Source organism: Castor canadensis, chromosome 1 (assembly GCF_047511655.1).
Source record: "Castor canadensis chromosome 1, mCasCan1.hap1v2, whole genome shotgun sequence".
Lineage (NCBI taxonomy): Eukaryota > Metazoa > Chordata > Mammalia > Rodentia > Castoridae > Castor > Castor canadensis.
The window spans coordinates 177,011,147-177,028,490 of record NC_133386.1 but is presented as its reverse complement, the minus strand read 5'-3'; the positions used below and the strand labels follow the sequence as shown (position 1 = coordinate 177,028,490).

The 17,344-nt window shown below is 34.1% G+C and overlaps 1 protein-coding gene across 11 annotated transcripts in view; it reads left to right on the top strand.

The window, feature by feature from the left end:
• Lrrc4c (leucine rich repeat containing 4C) overlaps positions 1-17,344 on the top strand; it is a 1,195,224-nt gene that overhangs the window by 860,660 nt on the left and 317,220 nt on the right. For 2 of the 11 annotated variants that reach the window (XM_074044638.1, XM_074044637.1), the window contains exon 1: positions 7,460-7,642. The exons of the other annotated variants lie outside the window; for them this stretch is intronic. The gene's annotated coding sequence lies outside the window, so the exon portion shown is untranslated. Of the gene's footprint in view, positions 1-7,459; positions 7,643-17,344 lie in introns of those variants that run through there. 11 annotated transcript variants of the gene reach the window in all.

Here is a 17,344-nt window from a genome sequence, read left to right as displayed (position 1 = left end):
AAATTCAGTAGTGCCCACCTTTAAGCAGAAAGAAGGAGGAATTCTTCCATTCCATTTAATAGTACAACAATTTTGGTAACTAGGAATTCAGGATTGAAAGCAAAAATGAGCCTTCAGTGGCTGGCTCAACTTCCCCTTTCACAGATAAATTCCAGAAAACTAATGGAACAAGCTAGAGAAAATGAATGTGATGCATGAGCATAGTGAATTGTAGATTTTGACTAGGATAAATCAGACTGCTCTGGCCTTAGAATCTGAACCAAGTGAATTATTGCTGGAATTAGAAAGGATAGAGATGAAAAAGGATAAGTCCATTTTTATACTGTGTTCCATGGTGGCAAAGCTTACTGAAGTTCTTTGATGCATATTAATTAAGTTGAACCCAAAACAGGATAAATTAGAAAACATTTTGTAGGATGTTTGTCTGGGACGAGAAGAGTTTAAATAAAGAACAGTGTTTATGAATTGCCTTTTCCCATCTGCAAAATGCTTACATCCTTTTACATTTCACTGTTTTGTGGGGTTGACCTAACATTTTATTTTTATGTTCATTTGACAAATTAGAAGAGTATGTGATAAAAAAAGACACATTTGAAGTGGGTTACATTTCTTTTCTTAAATCTACATTCTTCACTTCAATCTAGTGATTGGAAGATAGCCTAAAAACTATATTACCTTACAAAAGTGAAACTTCTGACAAATTGAACTGGAAATGTATTTGAAAATATTCCCCCAGTGTCTTATACAGCTTCCTTTTTCCTGTTTGACTGGATAGCCCACTTCAGTGTCAGCAATCAATGCACACAGAACTGAAGCAACGGTTTCTGGACATGGTTTGCACTAACACGGATGGTGTGTTCCTTTTCTGTAGTACTTAGTCTGACATGATATTGTGGTTGAGTAATAATGTAAAAATCTTTTTCAAAAGATGGTTACATATATTCAGATTTATATATATATGTGTGTATGTATACTGATAATTTTATATATAAACTGATCATTACAATATGAGTTAAAAGTGCTCTTTTTCACACACACACACACACACACACACCCTACTCCTCACCCATTGGTTCCTACCTGAGATGGTTCATCTTGGGTCAACCTGCCTAGGCCAGGGTACCTAGGTTTTTGGTAAAACACCAGTCCTAATGTTACTGTAAAGGCATTTTTTTTAAGGTGAGGTCAATATTTAAATCAATAGACTTGAATAAAGCAACTATCATCCATATGCCAGTAGCCTCATCCAATCAATTGTGGGCCTTAAGAGAAAATATCAAATTCTACCAGAAAAGGAAGGAATTATGTCTTCAACCTGCCTGTAGACTCAAGACTGCAACATTACTGCCTAGAGGCATTTCCATCCTGCTGTTCTGTCAATTCCTCTCTCCCTTCTTTGCTCCCTCCCTCTCTCCTCCCTTCCTGCCTTCTATTTATTGGTTTTGTTTCCTTGCAAAGCTCTAATACATTTTACTACTCATTTATTCATATAGAAACCAAAGTGACTACAATATATAGGTGCAAAGTCTTATATCTATCCAATTGCATTGCCAATTGAACAGACTCTAGGCTACCAAGATATGTGGAAATTCCTAGTGAGAATATTCACTCAAATGTGTGCTAGCAGCAAGCACGCAAGGCTGATCATATGTGGCCTCCCTGGAATTCCCAGTTTTCCATCAACCCCATCAGGCATAAAACAACACAAAACAAAGAAACAAACAACATTCATTCCAGATATGAATGAGCAAGGAAATATATCTTTAATGCCATACAGCATACTGTGGCCAGGCTTTTCTGTTGCCACTTTGCTTTCTTCCTACAAGGTATGTTTCTCCAAGAGATGTGTTCTCAGAACATGTAGAGTCCTCAAATTTTGGAAATAGCAAATTTCTGGCTATCTCACTCTCCTTTTATGCATACTTTACCCTAACAATCTACATGTCTCAATTTGAGGGCATACTTATAAATATCTGGTTCTTTTCATTCTTGAAATAATTGAGCTCTAGTACGACTACAGTCTCTAATGGGAGATTCAGCAGAGTCAATAACAAAATTACTGTGTCCACTTACAAGTATTCTAAAAGCTCTTTCCTTCTCGTTCTCCTTCTCATATCCTATATTTTAAGAAATATGTTATGAGCTTCCACTTGTTTATGGCATTGTTCTAGTACTAATAAAATAACAGAGCATGATTTTCATCTGCACACATTCTCTTTAGTTACTGATATGACATTTCAGTGTAGTTCAGAGTAATAATGATGAGTAGAAATTGGAAATCAGTTTCAAAAGGAATATAGAAAAATGTTAAAGGGGAATGGGGAGAGTAAGAGGAGTAGAAGAAGAAGTAACTCTTTCAATTTATTCTGGGAACTTTCACCTCTTATGCAAAGATTCCACATCTATTTTCCATCCTCTCCCAGCTTCATGGGGCCCGTATCTGAATCCAAGTCCAGTAACAATGCAAAGGACGGGAACTCCTAGGAATTTGTAAATCTCTTTTTTCAAAGATATGCAGATTTTTCCCTCAGTAATGGCACAGTGGTTGCATTTTTTCCTTTTGAGAAAATTGAAACTCATATGAATCAATTCAAACATTCATGCCTCATCAAACAACAGCAGAGTTTGTGAAAATGTAAATGATCATATATTCATTTGGTAAATTAAATATGACATATCCAGGCCCATGACTTGAAAACATTTTAGTTTAAAATAAAATGAACAAAACTTGTTTAGAGTAAAAGGGAAAAGGAAGTAAAGAATATTATACATAATAAAAGTACTCAGATAAGTCTTGATGAGGTGTCATTAAACTAATTTATTTTTGGCCTTATATGTTATTTTAATAACAAATTGGCAGACTACAGCAGTAAAACAAAGACTATCGTATCATTAATAGAGGGACTCAAGTCCCAATCATATTGCATAATTCTTCTGTTATTTCCAAATAGTTAATTGATAGGTCTAAGACTATAATATGGAAAGTGATGGTGATAAAACAAATATACAAAATTATTATAATAACTGTAATAAGTGAAAAGCAGCGAAAATACACCTTGAATACTGTCTATAACATAGTAGATGTAAGGAATTGCTGAACAAAGACCACGCCATGCGTAGAAAAGAAAGATTTATTAAAGTACACACTGCTGGACTGCCTTCCTCGGGTTCAGAGTGCAGCAGGTTGGCTGGAGTGGGTAGGGGGAGTTATAGCAGCGGCCACACCATGAGGGAGGGAGCATGTTCTTCCCAGAGAACAGCTGGGCTGCTGACTTCCATTTATCTGTGATCACCAGAGGGAATGGGTTGACATGCATAGCTAGTTGAGAAACAGAAAGTTCCTGCAGTTTTGCAAGCAGGGAAACAAGCAGGAGAGTTTTGTAAGTGGTCATAAATCAAGGGGTCTAGTTTCGATGTTAGCCTCAGGACCCTCTGCCCGCCCCAAGAATGCCTAACAGTAGACACTCAGTAATTGTTAGTTACTTGCTTGTAGTTTACCAGCAAAATGTTCTTAGAATACTTTTCTTATTAGTAAAGCTCAGTGCAGTGCCCAGAATAGTCTTGTTGAGTGTTAGAGATACTCTTGCAACAAATTGTCTTGTCAAATAAGTTTAGAAATGGTATATTAAACCCATTTCTTTACCATCAAACTTTTTCAAGCTGTTCATAGGTGAATATCCCATATAAATCTCCAAAAGAAGGTACAGAGTACAATGGTTCTAATGCATTTGATCAAGGACTCCTCTGTTCATTGAGCATTTTGAAGGTCTAAGTTTCTTAGCTCCTAGACTAGAAAATTTTGCATTGGTTCTTGAAAGAAATGGAACACTTTTATAAACTTCTGTGCTTTGACTTGTTTCCAGCTGTTTGCTGATATTGATAGCATATGATCCTACACATTCTTAAAACATTATTCAAAGATCAATTTCTTATAACTTTTCGTCTTATCTACCAAATTTGAGACCATTTATTGTGCCCCAAATTTAAATTGAATTTGATATCTATGGTGCATATTTGTCAATTGTCTTCATAACATGCATATGTCATCACACCATCTTGCTGTCAAAGTTGTCTTCTCCATTGCACAAACACCTGTCTTCCATTATAAACCAGGCAATTTGGAAGATTTACTCACTCTGACCTCCAGGGATTGGTTAGCATGTATCATGCCCTTGGCCATAGTTAACTGGACACAAGAGCCAATTAAACCAATAAGAGAACAATCAAAGGTCTAGTTGGTGTCTACAGTATGAAACATTTTACATTTACAGATGTTCCTGGATAAAGATGATGTGAAAATTGCAGCAGGTTCTCCATCCATTCATTTTTTATAGTAACAAGAGATTTCATTTATAATTTAAGAAGATTCTGTATTCAAGAGTGATGGTTTCAAAAACATAGATAATCTTGTTAGTTGGTACCATTGGAAGAATCCTAGCTGTTATCATTCTATATCTAGGTTTTGAAGAAGTATGAGTCAATAATTCTCTTTTATTTTCCCCATATTTTTGAAGTCTTTTAATTATTACTAAAATAAACTCCCCGAACTTAAATGATTTCTATTACTGGATGATACACACATATTAGGTGCTTTTTTTCCCCACACCTAATATCCTCTTTCATAAGGTCTTTGAGTCCAGAAACCCTATTGTGTTTCTTATCTCAATATGTTTATAAACTACAATGCTTAGCCCTTAATTAGGATTCAGTGATATTTTGTTGAATTTATTAATCTTTATCTCAACTCCATGTTCCTTTAAACACTGTCCATATTCTCTATAGAGAAATGATATAGTTTTATTTGTCAGTTTAAAAAGGAAATAAGAAATTAAAAAGAAAAGAAGAAAGAATCTAAAATATGCATATTTAACTTACATGACATTAAGTCATCTGGACTATGTGCTGTTTTGAAGTTCAGAAGCACATCCGTGTTTGCAGATATGGCCAAATAATAAACTCTTAAGACAGATAAGGTAGCTTAATCTTATTCTTGCCTTCTTTACCATGGGAACTTTATTATGATTATTTCTGCATAAGATTTTGAATGATGTCTCAAGTAATGAATGCAAATGGCTAGTTTCATACTCCATTGAGATTAATAATATGTAATAATTGAAATCTATAGGCTCATATCATCAATACTGTTCAATGTTAAGCAAATTTTATTTGTGGCCATTTATAAACACTTTGTTGAAAACAAAGCAGTCTCTTTATTCAGAAAAATTGTTTTGCCTGTCAAATTAGTAGAGTATATTTAAAGATATTATGCACATGTAGAATAAAAGGACTCATTGCCACAAGTGGGTCACATGCTTTGCCCTCCTTACCTATTTTTTCCCTTCCTTCTTTCCTCCCTTCTTCACTCATTTCTTTCATGTCTTATGTTTTTATAATTCATGTGTATGTTTATCATAAAGCCCATAGTCAAATCTCAGGCATTATTCTTTTTTAAGTTAGAAATTTATTTATTTTTATTTGTGCATATTAATTACAAAAAGGATTTGTTTATGATATTTCCTTTCATGCATATAATGTACTTTGGTCAAATTCACCCCCTTTATTATGTTTTCTATTCCTCCCTCTTAACCTCCACTTATAAAAAATTTAGTGTGTTTCAATATTCTATTTTTATACATGCATATAAAATAGTCTAATTATAATCACCTTCATATTATCCTTTCTAATTGATGATTTCTCATCTGTTACATACTCTAAAAGAATTGTCTCTACCTAACATATGATCTTTGTAAATGTATAAGCAGTTGCAGGAAGACTTTTATAGTGTAATTAGAATGTAAAAATTGAGAAATTAGTATATATTCTATAAACAGAGCTTATGGGGTTGGAATCAGTTATTTCATTGAGTTATCCAAGAGTTACGATAAGTAAACTCCATTATCTCTAGTTATTTATTAAGTGTTATTTGTCAGGCACTGTACCAAACCCTTTAGTTACACTAACTCACTTCATTCTCATGTACCTTGTTAATGTAGTTTCATTTATTATCCTCATTTTGCAGACAAATGAACCAAGATTCTGGGAAATAACATGCATTACCCATGATCAAGCAGCTAACAAGTGGCAAAGTTCAGATTCAAAGCTAGACAATCTGGCAAAGGGTTATGTTAGACTACATCCTATTCATTTATGATAATTGTTCAATCCAAGACTGGTCTGAGTTTGAAGTCACTGAATTCTCTTCCTAGCTTTTTCACTAATAATGTACCTTTGATCGGGCTTGTTAACCCTGAGTAGTTCCCAGACACTTCTCATTAGTAAAGAATCTTTTAAGCTTTTTGGATTCTTTTTGTTCACTTATTTAAATGTATGCCTAACAGTTCAAATTTTAGGCTTAGACATTTAATTGCAGAAATACTGTTTTCAAAACTATGTCTACCATAGGTGTATTTGGCTGTGAAATAGCATTTAGGTTTGCTACCGATAGAATGAACCTGGAAACAGTTACTTTTATCATTCCATACATATACTTAGGAAATATATTTGGTCATTTCAGTTCCTCACTATAATATTCTCTGTACCCAGCCCTTCTGCATTCATTCATCCACTTACTTACTCACTCATTGACTCAATAGTGTTTTAGGTCCTGGGGGTACAGTAGGGAAAAAGACAAAGCCCATGCCCCCTCATAGCTTCTTGTTAGTTCATACCTACAGTTGGGAAGATCTGGAGATTTTATTTCATTACATCCATCATAGGTGATGTCATATTAGTGAACTTAATAATTGTTTACTGAAGTTTATTGCTAATTTATTTAAAATGTGCTTTGACTGTGGACCGAAGAAGTCATACTCTCTTTAGGTTCTGACTCATAAGGTATAATAATATAAGAAAATCTCTATACTTCATAACTATGCTGCTCAAATTAATAGATATACTTTCTCTGGAGATTGCTACAAAGTATCAAAAAAGCCTCTTCTCTTCACCTTTTCCATTTTATTATTCACAGAAATAGCTTGTTTGCTAGTACACTGCTATTTCTCTTAATTCTTGTCTCTAGCAGATTTTAAAGTATAGGCATTTCCTTGCCTCAACTTTCTCTGTTTCTCCCTTCCTTTTGGACATTAATTCCTATAGTAAATAAACCATACATTGCAAGCATCTATGTACAGTATGTTCTCAAATAATAAAAGATGGAGAGAAACTCAACTCAGGTGGCTGGAATTGTTCCCAGTGAGGCCAGAGGCCGCTGACCACTCCTAGGAGGAAAATAGCATTTGGTATTTTTAAGGAACAGTACCCACTTCCAGATATTGTAACTATTGAAATGACTATTACAATTGTCTTGCTGCTTTCCTTTTTTAGCATTTTTCCTCCCATGGAAATGCATTGTTGCTGAAAGGAACTTGATTGTCAGCCAGAGATAGTAAAAGCCTTTTGTCCATCTCCAATCCTCAACAGCCTTTGCAGCATAATGCAAACTTCCTGCTGCGTCATGGATGTGATTCAACTTTCACCTGGCACAAACAACTCAAGAGGTGAAAGGGAAGTGAGCACATAAAGGTTACTGTTCCTGCTTTGTAGCTCCAACAACAGGGACCCTTGGTTGTGAAGGCTTTATGTGGTGGACATCATTCTACAACAGCAAAATTCTCCCTAAATTCAGATTCACAAATAGAGCTTCGTGAGTCACATTTTCCTTTTCCCTTTCCTTCTAGTTCTGCTTTGTTTCTAATGTATCTGTTCTAACTCTAAGGATGGAGAAAGGCAGTTTTTCTGGCTAGATAGATTGGTTGTATAATGTAATCATTAAATGTCTTAAAACTGAATCTGAATTTGAAGGCGTTAGGAAATTCACAGGAGGTCATTCTTTGTGTGATTTTGAAATTATTTTCAATTACAGATTAGAGCACGACAGTGTCTGTAATATCATTTAATGAAGCATAATGCTTCCTTTTGTCATTTTTTCCCCTCTGATTGAGATGGGCACTCTTAAGCCGAATGACAAATTCCTGAGTGCTGACAATCACCACTCAGGCAGGTGAGGACAATAATCACACAAATGAGTGCCAATGAAAGTGATAGATTTTTTTAAATAAATTGCTTAAGACTTTGAATTGGAAGTAATTGGAATATATTCATCAAATTTTGAATTTGGATTCAATAGTAATGGAAGTTTGTAGTGAAACACTGAATAAGAGAACACTTATAAAATAAGAGTCATTGATTGTGTGTACATACATATATATTGTGTATATATTATACAGAGAGAATAGATAGATAGATGGATACATAGATAGATAGATGATAGGTAGATGGATAGATAGATATATACACATATATGGAGGGGGAAAAGGGTCACTAAAATTACTCAGTGCTTGCCTCAGCCTTCTCTGGTGCCCCCTTCCTTTCAGATATTAATTCCCTTATCTAGGCTCTTTTCAGCTCCCTACCTTTAAATTTCTAAAGAACTTACTTTCAATTTTTTTGAACTTTTTCTTTTTTTTCCTTTTTGAGACAAAGTCACACAAAATATTCCAGGCTGGCTTTGAATAAGGGATCCCCCTACCTCAGTCTTTCTCCAAATACCTTACTCATTAACTATGTACACTTTTAGGAGGATACATTATTGTGAGACATATAAAGAAAAATGATAGAAATTAATTTACCTTCAATTTCTAATTCTTTTAAGTCAAGTAAAATTGAATATATTAAAATATAGTACTTGTTCAGTGGAATTGACATCCCATGGGATTTGAGGGTTTTTCAAAGTGATTTCAAAGCTTAGATTCTCTCATCTTTTGGTAGATTTATGAAATCAATTCTTGAAAAAGAAAGTAATTTGGATGAGAAAGGCTCTTTTATTTTTACTCAATTTACCTACAGAATATGTCTTGAGAGTGATGAAAAAACTAAAAGCTGAAAGAGAAAATAGGCAGAGAAGATCACAGAAAGTAATAAAATTTTGTGGATGAGAGAAAGGAGAAATGATGAGTGACTGCAGTGGTAAGAATGTTTTCATTATGAGGCAGAATGCGCCGTATACAATGTTAGAAAGCCAGGTTTTAGATAGTTTATTAACAACTCTGATGATCCTTGAATCGTGAGAACATTATTCAGCAGTTATATAAGGGTGTCTTTCTCATTTATGAGTGTCAGAAAGTCCAGAATTATAAAGTTTTAATATAATAGTTTAATCCTTCCCTTTAAATACATATCCTGAAAGTTACACAGACTTCTTTTATTTGCACTTTGATCTAGAGTAAAGGCTACACTAACCTCCAACAAATGATAAAGGAAAATTTTTGTTCTATTAAGCCACATGAGAAGGTGAGAATTGTGAGTTATAGTTCTGTAGAAGGGAAATAAACATGGATATTATAAGAAAAGTAGTAAATTTTGCAATTAGATGCCATAAAAACTTTGTTCTATACAAGATCATCTCTTTGCATACAAATGATGCGGTTAAAGAAAGACACCCATTAGAAAGGGAAGGAGACTAGTCCAGATGCTCTCAGAGCAGAACTTTGGTTAATAATTAGTACCCAGGCTAGGACATCTAGCTGGAAAATTATGCATTGAAGATTTGTCACACACTTTATGGTTGGGGTCCATTTGCTCTACCTACACAGAAATTAAGGGTAGGCAAGGAGAAGCTTCTCCAGCTATTGTAAGCTTTTGATTGGGTGTTTAGAAATAGAATCAGCAGATGACAGCCAGCAGCAAGAGTTGACCATGGGCCTTTGACAAGAAGAGCAATAGCACAGGGCTCCAGGCCTTTGAAATCAAGCCCAGGCTATAATGCTACAGCTCTCTTGTGCCTCAGGCTGGTATCCATGGTGGGAGGTGTCTCTCTGCTAATCCCCATCAGCTAATGTCAGTTTCACTTTCACTCTCACCATTTCTTGCCCTGTTTATCCACTCTTGTCAGTTTCTTAGGAGGTGACTTCAGTCACTGCACTGCTCTTTCACCCCTCTGCTTCTTCTCCTCTTCATGTTAGGCTTTGCTCTTCTACTAATGATGTAAATTTAAAGTAGGTAAGACAGACCACTCAAGAGAAGTCTTTTTTTGCAGCTAATATTGCAGCACCAGAGGCAGCACAGCTGTGTCTCCCAGCTGCTTTCATAGTAAGCTAAACACCCTGCTTAAGTAGCCAGAGTTGTTATGACAAGGGTATCTGCACCAACTACAGCAGTCTTCTCATGGAAATGAAGGATTGAATTTGCACCAATCACTTTCCTGTTGCCAGTCATAGCACTACCTTAAGCAAATGAAGGAATGTGTTTGGACTAGTCACAGGTCTTGCCAACAGTGTCTTGCTTGTAGAAGCAAAAGTCTAGTGCAAGCTGCTTAGTTAAGAACTGCCTTTTGGAACTTTGTCATGCTTTTGGCTCGAAGTGGCTGGTAAGGGCATAAGTGCAGTCTGGTTGTATGACTGGCAGTCATTTTGCTCAATGTAACAGGGAGACCAGGGAAGGGATAATTAGGAAGTTAAATCTCTCCAGCTCCCAACATCTCAGCACACTTAAAGAAAAAATAAACAGCCATAATAGTGTGTCCTGCAAAGGTTTATCAGTAGCGGTAATTTAATAGTGCTCTGACAATGTTTAACCCCTATCCCAGAGCCCTAGAGAGAAATGGATCCCTACTATCTATTTCAGATTCATTGAAGAGTTAAAGATAACCATATCTGGTGATTCCCTGGTGGCAGAATATGAAAGAGCTGAATAACTTTCATTCTATTTTCCAGACAGGATGTGATGATATACCTAAGGGAATAACATAGAAAAGAAAGTTCAATACGGATATGAAACTTAGAAATGCCTATAGAACACTCATGTAAACTAAATATTTAGATCCTTGGGATGCAAAGATAAATGACACAATTGTCCTGCCCTTGAAAAGATCCTAAATCTAGTAGTAAGCAATATCCAGTTTAGTGTTAGAGATTTTTTTTCTTTTTAATAATAGATAGAACAGTATTAATTGTACAGTTAACTATTGACGTAATAGGTATATTTTCTTCTTAAGCTTATCTTCTATAGTAGTGTAATTGTAATTTACAATCTTACCAATTATTTTCTGCTTCATGGTATCAACATGTGACTTATTTTATTGTATCCTGAGTTTTTCATGCCTTTTTATTTTGTATAGTGTATCTTCTACTAACATTTTTTCAGAAAGATGCAGAAAAGCTAAATATTCTGAGTCACTGGCTTTTGAAACTGACTAGATTTTGTTTGCAATTTTGAAGACAGTGCACTATTGTCTGACAAAGTTGATTTTAAGTGTTTTTTAAGCCAATCTAATTCCCTCTCTCCTTTCTTCCTTCCTTTTTTCCTTCTTCCCTCACTCCTTCCCCCTTCACTTCTTTTCTTCCTTCTTTTCACAAGGCAACAAGAACTTTCTTCTTCCTCACCTTCCTCACATTTTCTCTAAAAGCTTTTAAATATATTTTTATAAAAGTAAAATATCTCCAAAATAAGTACAGATCTTGCTTTATCGATACTATTAGACACTGGTGAGAATATTTCAATCTGAAGACAGGGGAGGGGGTTTTCTTAAACATAGGACATTTTTATCTATTATTCTTTCCTTCTGCCTGCTGAGTTCTATTATTGTGAAATTCTCTTTAGACATCCTTTGAAGCTCCTCAATCTTTGCCTCTTCTAAATAAATTTTTCCCTATTTTATTTTTTTCTCTGTATTCTAGATTTCCTTAATTTTATCTGCAATTATATAATCAAATTCAATATTCCAATCAAATATTAATAATAACTTGGATTCACAGCATTTCCTACTTTTTATAATACATCACAATGTTTATTAAATTGCCATAATATGCTTATAGGTGCTATCAATTTAAATTAAATTTCCTTTAGTGTTAACTGTTCATCTGGAGAGTTCTCTTTAGTATTAATGGTTTTTGTCACTTTCATGATAATCCTGAATTGAAAAGTAATGCTGATTTAAAGGAAAAGTATAGGCTGATTAATATAAGTGATGGACATCAGCTCCATCTGACATTGGGTAAACGTTTTTTCTCTAAATATACTTTCAATGAGAGGACGTTATATGCCAGTAGGCGTGGGTCTCAAGAGTGTCAGGTTAGGTACTGAGAACACAGAATTATCAAAGAGATCAGTAATTCCATACTTGCTACTTGGAACATTTACCATACATCAGACTCAATACCACCCTTACATACTAATATGGTTGTTTTTATTCATTTCTATGCACTTTGAATGTTGTGGTTAAAATGAACTTGCCAGCAGAGAAAAAAAATGTGCTCAGAATATAGTTCTGCACTATTTGTTTCAATTATACATCTGAGGTAAGAGTACCAAGGTCACCAATTCAAAGGGTAGGTAACAAAGGGACATTTAAAGGAGAGACTCACATATGGTTTTGATAAATCTGGCAGGTAGAAATATCTGCAAAAAGAGAATGTGCTTGGGCAAAGTTGATAGAATGGATCTTTTTTTCTGTGTCATGGGACTTTGAAGTGAAATTAGGACTCAGATAAAAGAGAATAAGGACAGATGAACAATTCAAGCATGAGATATTAGGTACATAGGAAATAGAATCTAGTTGCTTGCCATTTTACCGTCCCTTCCTCTCTTGGGGAATCTCAAAACTATCATTGAAATAAATAGGGTAGAAATACCTTTTGGGAATATTACATAAGGCTAGTCATGTTGTTCTGCCTTCTGCCTCTAGGAAGAACTCTAGTTCAGTAATTCTGGACAGATAGATGCCTATCCTTGGAAAGAAGGAACAGTCAGGAGTGACACAGAATGGACACAAAATCAGTGTGTCAGCCCTCTCTTATCTGGAAATAGTGTACAAAGATGGTAGTCATGCTGCTCAAGTGATACCCTGGATGATTCTGCTGTAGGATATGGCCTTTGGGAACATGATATGATCCGGGCAAGTTATTTTTTAGAGCATATATTTATCAAATAACCTTTGTTTTTTTAAGTGTGGACAAATGGTTAACCACTCATGTTTTTTTTGTTGTTACAGTGATACACATGACAGGTGAGCTTCCCATGGTCAATAAAATCAAGGCTCTGAGCTACTTCTGACATACTACTCCCATTTAAGAGGATTCTGAGTAACACCCACTTTATCACTCCCTTTTTGGAACCATTAAGCAATTCAAATAGGAACCAAGTATCAGCTTTGTTACTGATAAACATAAATTGGAGACTCAATGCTGGGTTAAAAACAAGAAAAACAACCATTTCTCTCTACTCCACTCTCGCCTCAAGCCTGACATTGAGGCCAGCTACCCACAGAGTAGTCTGCATGTTATGTATATGCCTAGAAAGGTAAAGAAAAGGTTTTGCCTATCACATTGAGACTCAATTGTAGGGACAAAGAGTTGAGTATTCAGACACGTATACAGGAAACAAACAAGGACTTTACCTAGATATATTTGCCACATTGAATAAGAAATACACTTTCAGTAGAGTGCAAGAGAGTAAGAGTGACAAGATTATAGGGATATCATTTAATCTTACCTAAACCAGTATTTTAACTATAGTAAATTGTTCATTAGCATTGTACCTACTTTAGAACTAGCTATAACCACTCACTTTTCTAAGCAAAACTACCTTTAATTAAGTTGGTGGTCACTTCCTAATTATATTGGTAAAGCAGTAGGGAAAGATTTTCCAAAGAAAGCAGATAAGTCAGAGGAGAAAGAAGTGTTAGAGATGGAAGACCCACAAATACCTCATGGATCCACTCTTCTAACACTGCTTATTGAAGAACGACCATGCTACTAGAGTTCTTTGCTGTTTTTAACCATAATATTTTAACACCTTTAGTGAGATATAATTTATAAATGATAAAATTCACTCACTTAAACAACTCCCTGTGTAGGGAGTTACTTAAACAAGCAAAAATGTCATTTTATTTCTTTTTTCTTTTACAAAATTGGAGAACAGGAGGACAGAACAGGTCCTGTGGGAGGTGGGGAGGGGAGCTAGGTACCAGTGGGAGGGGGGAAGTGGCAGAGAAAGAGGGTAGGAGGGTGAATATGGTGCAAATACTGTGTACACATAAGTATAAATGTGAAAATGATACCTGTTCTCACTATTCCAGGAATGGGGAAGGGGGTCAGGGTAAAAGAGAGCTATGGAGGGGGTGAATTCAAGTATGACTTTGATACATTGTAAGAAATTTTATAAATGTTACAATGTACCCTCACCCAACACAATAAAAAACATTCAAAAAATGTACAACTCAATTGTTTTACTATTTCACAGAGTTGTATAATTTCCATTTTATATTTTTATCACCCCAAAAGTTATTATTATACCAATTACTCATAATTTCCCATCCCCACTCCTAGTTCTACATAACCACTAAACTTCTTTCACTATAGAGTTCCTATTTTGGACATTTCATATCATTTATAGTATTTATCTTTTATATGTCACATTTTAGTTTTTCCAATATTTTGTTGAGAATTTTTGTATCTTTATTCATAAAATATAGATTTGTTGTTTTCTTGGAATATAATCTTCTGGTTTTAGTATCAACTTAATACTTACAAAAATGAGGTGGGAAATGTTCTCCATGCTTTTATCTTTCCAAGATTTTCATATTAATCAAGATGGTATTAACAGATAAGAGGTGCACTAATTTTTCTTTCATTTTCTGGTAAAATTTACCAGCCATATAATTTTGAACTTTTCTTCCTGGGAAGTTTTTTTTTAATTATTAATTCAACCCTTTAGTTGTCATGACACATTTCAGACTTTATTTTTAAGTCAGTCTGGTAGTTTTGTTTTCCTACAGATTTCTCCATTTCATCTGTATATTTAAGTTGACGGGCATATAATTGTTCATAGTTTTTCCTCAAAATCATTATCATACCTGTAAGGGTAGTAGTGATATTCTTGTAGTTTTAATTTTGGTTATGTGAATTTTTCTCCTTTTGATTTACTAATTTATTTAAAGGTTTCACAATTTTGCTTATCTTTTCACAGAGTCAGCCTTTGATTCTTTCATATTTTTTCTATGATTTTCCATTGTCTATGCCACTTATTTCTGCTCCAATCTTCTTTTTTTCTTCCTTCTACCTACTTTGCATTTAGATTGCTTATCTTTTTCTAGTTTCTTTAGGTTCAAATTATTTTACTAATTTGAGAATTTTTAATGTAGATGTTTATATCTATTAACATCCCTATGAGCACTATTTAATTTGCATTCCATAAGGATTAGTATATTGTGTTTTATTTTCATGTATCTCAAGATATATTCCAATTTGTTCATCATTTCTCTTTGACTTATGTGTTCTTTTGAAGTATCTACTTTAACTTTCACATATTTGTAAATTTCCCAAATTCCTCTCTGTTGTTGATTTCTCACTTAATTTCATTGTGTTTAGAAACATACACTGTACAGTAATAATTCTTTAAATATATTGAGATTTTGTGTTGTGTGTATGTGTTTTGCTGGATTCCATCCCAGGGCCTTACACTTGCTAGACAAATGCTCTACTCTGAGCTGCATCCCCAACAGGCTCTTCATAGCAATAAAGAAATATCAGTATATTAGTATTTATATATGCATTAGAAAATGTATTCTGTTAACTTGTTTTGAAAAATAATCTCAGGAAAATCAATTACCATTACTTAGCCTTTGTTTCTTTATGTATAGGTATTATAATAGCTGAATAAATAATATAATAATCATATCAATATAGCTATATATTGCCATTGTATTATAGCATATGTATACATATATGCACATCCCCACATAGCTCATATATATTATCTTATATAAACTTCTTTTTTTCATTCTAGATGAAAGAGATAGATAATTTTTTAACAATAATTAAGAAACTAACACATAAACACAAAAGCAATGGTCTGTGAGTTCTTTTACATCAATAATTTTTCTGCCACCATAGCTGGACATAGATATAGACAAGAAAAGGTAGAGGAGTGAAGGAGATGTTTAATGAAGGATCTTCCTATGACATTTCTGTTATATATGCACACATAATAATAAGTAATTGCTATAATGACAATATACTTTTGGTATTATTTTATTCCTAATGATAAATATAATTAATGAAGCACTTAAAAATACTACCATATCTAAAATGAATATTCTTTTAAGGATAATTAACCAGACTTTATTGAATACTCAAGGTAATTGCTAAAGTAAAGATTAAATTTGAATTTTTATCTATCTCATGTCTCTCATAATTAGTTCTGAGACCATACCTCTTAGATTAAAATATATTTCCCTAGATAATAAGCTTTTACTGAACTTCATTGCTGTTTTCTTTCTCCTTTCAAGAGCACCTACCATATTTATTTTGTTTGAACATGTAATTTCAAGACATTGCTTCTCCCTTCTCTTCAGAGATACTATTATAAAAATGGTAAAACCATCAATCATACTAGCAAAAAGTATTAGTACCCATCTAGGCCTAGAGTGCACATGTGTTCCTGAAAGCTGTGACATATTTCATAATTCCAAGTCATAAGGAATAGCTGGAAAGTTAGTTATCTAAACTTGATTTTGTTATGAAGTAAACAAGTGACCCTCAATTTTCCTTGTCTTTCAGGTGCTTAAAATAAATAATCACTAAATCTCTTGTTGAAAGATATTTAAATCCATTAGCATAAATGAAAGATTAAAAAAAAAAAAAAAGAAGGGATTTGCCTGTTGATTCTGCTCTAAAACAGACATGCCTTCTAGTAATCCATAGGATTGGGATTTGCTTTCATTTGTTGGTTTTATTCCTCTTTTTCAGTTAAGTAGCAAAAGCAAACAAATTAAACAAACACAAAGAATCACTCCAATGTTTGGCACAAGTAGAACTGAATGCTAAAGAGGTGAAGAGGAAGATAAGAACAATAGCCTTTCTAATTTTCCCTAAAGTGTCTCTTGTGGATGTGAAAACATTCCAGTGAAAAAAAGCCTTGTGGAACTGCAATAGAAGCAGCTTGGCAAGAAGACTGGGAATGCTTTTTGGTGCTGGTCTAGATCTTTAGCAGTCAAACTCAGACAACACACTACTTAAATGAATTCAGTTTCTTCATGTGGAGTAGGGATAAAATCCATCTAGAAGTCTTTATTTTGAGACAAAAGGGTTTGCTTTCATGGAAAAATTATCCATAGTTCCAGTCATTATTGCTTACTCTCCAAATAACAAATTTCCTGAGTCCTCTGTCTACTATGTGTCAGTGCTTACTGCTTATTTCCCAAGGCATGTGCATTAGCCAGCTTTGCATTACTATAATGAAATAACCGATGCAAGATACTTTTTAAAAGGAATTTTTAACTCACAGTTTAGAGGCTGAAATTACAGTATGAGGCTGTTGAACTGATTTGGTTTCTGGTGAGGACTTTAAT